Raw genomic sequence first — 4,624 nt, 5'->3', positions numbered from 1 at the left:
CATGGCAGGGGGGTTGGACTTGATGATCTGCTCAGGTCCCTTCTGACCCTACCAACTATGAAACTATGTAGAGCCCAAACCTACCTCATTTATCAACACAATCTGTATTCCTTCTTTCTTATTATGTCTTCTGCTTCTCTAACCTAAATCAAGGTTAGATTTCAGACTTAGACATAGACTTAGACTTAACTCTATAGTTATGGATGTTTATTTAAAATGAATCACTAAGCTTTTTCAGAAGTGTTCATCATTAAGCATATGTAGTTTTTCCTCCATAGGTACTTCCAATCTTCCTTAAAATAAGTCCTTGTAAAAATAAGTCTTGGGACAGGTAATAGCTATTAGAAATTGGCAGGGACAGAACATGGGACCTCTAGATATAAAAGAGTAAGTGTCTGAACTGAAGGACTGGGTTCCTTGCCTCAAAGGCTGCAGGATTCCTAACCTTTTATACTAGTCCAGAGGAACAGTGAGCTTTTTTAGTGCCTGGTGGCAGAGGTGAAGGGATAATTATACTGATCATTGGGAACAAGGGCAAGGAAGAGGGGAGTGGGGAAGAGGGGAGTGGGAGAGAAGTTTTACTTTCCAGGCCTCTCTTCACTAGGGCAGCAGCTGCTACTGCTGTAGCATCCTGTTCTCAGGCTGTAGTCACTAGGGGACAGGCAGCAGCACAGGCTGTCTGTGGGCCATTCCTGGTGCACTGTTCACTCCCACCCTGGGCACAGGGCTGCACCTCCCTTGGAAAACCTCCCTGGGGAGGGGGTGTCATTCCAGCCCCCTCCTTCCCAGATACACTACTGGGCACGGGGTTGTGCTTGTCCATCTCCTAAGCCTGGGTAATGTCCTGCTTGCCATTCCCCTCCCACCCCATTTAAACTACGGCCTAGATTGCCTATTGAAAGTGGGAGACCAAAGGTGTTTGTATGAATTATGTTCACACACTGTCTGAGTGAGGGGTAGTATGTAAATTCCAGCACATTAGGCAAAGCCTCAGGATGCAGTTAGTGTAATAATAAATGTCATTGTTTCTAGGCTAATTATTTTAGTATGGGAAATCGTTCACATATAATGCTAGTATCAGCCTTTTTCTGTTGGGACAAAAGTCCTTGGTTTCTTCTCCGTGACCTCTGATCAGAGAAACTTTCCTGTCCCCAATTATGCTGATTTGAAGAGGTTAACTATTGATGAGTGACTCAATAAGTTTTTAGCTGTGGTCTTTGAAATGGTTTTTGAATTCATTCAAACTTCTTTCATTAGGCACTTGATCTGAAATATTTTTCAATTAAATGCTCTTTCCCCCTACAATTTCTTATATGTAATTTGAGCTGACACCCAGTAAAACAAAGAGAATAGCTCCTATTGCCTTTAGTGTTCTTTATATAAGACCCATAGGCTAAGTCAGAAATATTAGGAAAATATTCTTCCTTGTGCCATGATGATTTATTGGGCCAAAGCAGAAAATGAATACCATATAACAAAAGTTTTCAAAAAAGTTGATTTCCTGTACAATAAGGTCTACGAAACTCATTTTAAGTTCTGGTAACGCTTCCAATTATTTCTTATTTTATCTGAATTTGTTTGTCCATGTCTGGTTTAGCCTTACTTCCTGAGTTTTTTCCTTCATATTTTTCTTTTTACCATCTCACACAATATATTGTTTATTATTCTTAATGGATATAATATTTCCTCATCTTTGCATCAGCTAGTCAGTTGTGATTGAGAGTCAGAGTGAAAGGAAACATAAGACTGAATTATCAAAACTTATGTAATTTGTTTGCAAATTACTTACCAGGAAGGATTTCTCTCTCAACACATACCGGATGTGAACAGTAATGAGACATGTGAGTTGTCTCCAGATTATATTTCACACCCTAGATTTGGTCACTAGGCAGTTGGGAAAACTGCCTTTTCAAGTTCTAATTTGGTAGGTATAGGGCTACTATTTGAACAGTATATTTAAGAATGTTAATGTGAGAGATCATTCAAGAAGGTTGCAGTTCTCAACCTTCTATGCAGGGAGGGGGAGAGAGTTAGGGGGACTCCTTGGCTTCCTGTCCATAAGAAATCTATAAAAACAACTAGGCCTATTTGATTTTTATTCTTCAAACTATTTTCCATTTCCCTACCCCATTTTCCTTCTCATTGAACAAAATGATAGTCACACAGTAAGTTTAAACTGAAAAATGAATGAAACAGGACAATCACACTAGTGAAAGTTGTATTCCTTCCTGGGATGGGGCACGGCATATTTGTCCTCCTGAATATTTTCCCTCTGTCAATCATCCCTTTCCTCTGGATCATCCTGTCAGCAGCCTCACCTGCCATGTCCTGACAGGGGTTCAGCCTCTCAAAGGGGAAAGGCTTATCAGGCATGGAGTCCTTATCTGGTTGGGTCACTGCAGCACAACACAAGTTTACTCTAGCTGCACCTGGTTAGCTTTGGATCCACTATCCAGGATCCCAGGTTTCTATCACACCAGGATGCACCTTGGCTGAAGGCTATCAGTCCCAGGTCGGGCTGTCCCCTCTCTGTCTCAGTCAGCCCCTCTCTGCTGAATTTACAGACAGTATCTCATTTCTCTTCCATCTCAACTGGCTTTTACCAGCTGAACTCACAGTCAGTCCCCTAGTCTCTATTCCTCTGCTTCTCATGTGTGCTTAAGGTTTGGGATACTGCTTGGGTGCCCCCTTTCCATGGTCGCCCCCCACCCCCCTTAGCCACATCTTGATCCACCGGGTTGAGAACCACCCATCATGGACATCAGCTCAACTCAAAGCCAATAGAATAACTTGCTGTAGGTTGTCTTCACCCTGGACCACTCTCCTCAAGTCCAAAAGAAAAGAAAAGAAAAGAAAGAGACTGCACCCTGAAACTTATCTGGCTTCTCAGTGCAGCACCACCAGCGTCCTTCATCTGACTGCCATTTGAGCCTGCTTGCTCTGGTTCTGCTTCTGCTCCCCGTCATCTTTTCTGCAGTCCTGGGTCTTCTCTCAGTCTCAATCCAGGACCTGGCTCACTTATTGTAAGCATGAATCACCTGACCCTTAGACTTCCAGCCTGGGTCCTCCAGGGCTGCCAGCACCTGCACCTGGCGGCCTTCTTGTTCCTGTCCTGGCAGCCTGCTGGTGATCTGTGGTAAGCCCACGCCCTGTGGGGATGGTAAGAGAGGGTGTGTATGTGTGAAGAGAGAGTGAGCGAGAGGGGGAGCTGGAGGGTGGAGGGTAAGTGCATATATAAGGAGTAAGCATAGGGAATCACCTTTGGGAAAATGAGGGAAAAGGGGAAGAGTGCAGAAGTAAAGGAAAGCCCTGAACACACCAATCTCTCTAGTAATCAGGTAGGGACCCTGATACAAAGCTCATATTTACTTTTGCTATCCATAAAGTACAAGCCTTCACTCCCGGGGAAAAAAAATAATTGTTATTTGTAAATTTTAGATTAATGTGCTACCTTTCCTTCATGTGTGTGATGGAAGTAATGAGTTTTGGTTTGACATGAGTCAAGGGACAGCCCTAGAGATCCAAAACCTATTGAAGTTAAAAGTAAGATTTGCATCCATCCTCTTTTGATCCACAGAACTGTTATAGCAGAGGCAGTAGTAGTGTAGCCACCCCATTTTACTCCTGTAACCTGCATTATATATGACCTGGAAAGAACTACTCAAGAGCTGATAGGAGTTCACACCCACGGGAGAGAATGAGATGATTTGGCTGTGGTAAGACTCAGTCTTCATCCAGTGAGAGGTTGGTGGTCACTGTGGAGCCTAGGGAGCTGTACTTGTGGATTGCTTCTAGCTGGTTCTCCTTAATGGTGACTGTTGGATCATGTGGGACTTCCTATCCTAGCACAACAACTGTTTTCTTTATGATGATGATGAGAGCAAATGCCTGGCAAGCTCTTGAGAGGCAATCCATGAGTTCTTGTAGTAGGTCCTTGTTGTGGGCTATAAGGGCATTAGTAGCAGCAAACAGAAGCTCTCTGATAAGCACCTTTCTAACCTTAGTTTTTGCCTTTAGTCATGACAGGTGGAAGAGTTTCCCATCTGACCTTGTGTGAACATACACTCCACTTTCCATGTCTTTAAACACACAGTTTAGGAGCGCTGAGAAGATTTCAAAGAGTATAGGGGCAAGAAGACATCCTTGTTTCACTCTGATTTTCATCCCAAAGCTGTCTGAAGTGGACCCATCAAACTGAACAGTTGCTTTCATGTTGTCAGGGAAGGAACGTATAAGACTGAACAGGATTGGTAGGCATCCTGTCTTTTCTAGGACTACAAATAGACCTGCTCTGCTGATGGTGTCCATGCTTTGGTTAGATCCATGAAGGTGAGGCTGTCACCACCTTTAGCACACTAACTAAAAGAGCATGGAACAACTCAAAGCTTACCATCAAGACCAAAATGCTAATGTACAAAGCTTGCATACTCAGCACCCTTATGTATGGTGGGAAAACATAGACAACTTATGCATATCAAGAGGAAAGGTTAAACAGCTTCCACCTGCACTGTTTACTCCACATACTCATCATCAAAAGGCAAGATAAAGTTACCAACACAGATGTTCTTCAAAGGGCAAATTTACCAAGTGTGACAGCCGTATTCAGAGACAACTGCTGATGAGG

Source organism: Gavialis gangeticus, unplaced genomic scaffold (genome assembly GCF_001723915.1).
Source record: "Gavialis gangeticus isolate Ggan-Ray unplaced genomic scaffold, GavGan_comp1, whole genome shotgun sequence".
Classification (NCBI taxonomy): domain Eukaryota; kingdom Metazoa; phylum Chordata; order Crocodylia; family Gavialidae; genus Gavialis; species Gavialis gangeticus.
This window is presented reverse-complemented; position numbering follows the sequence as displayed.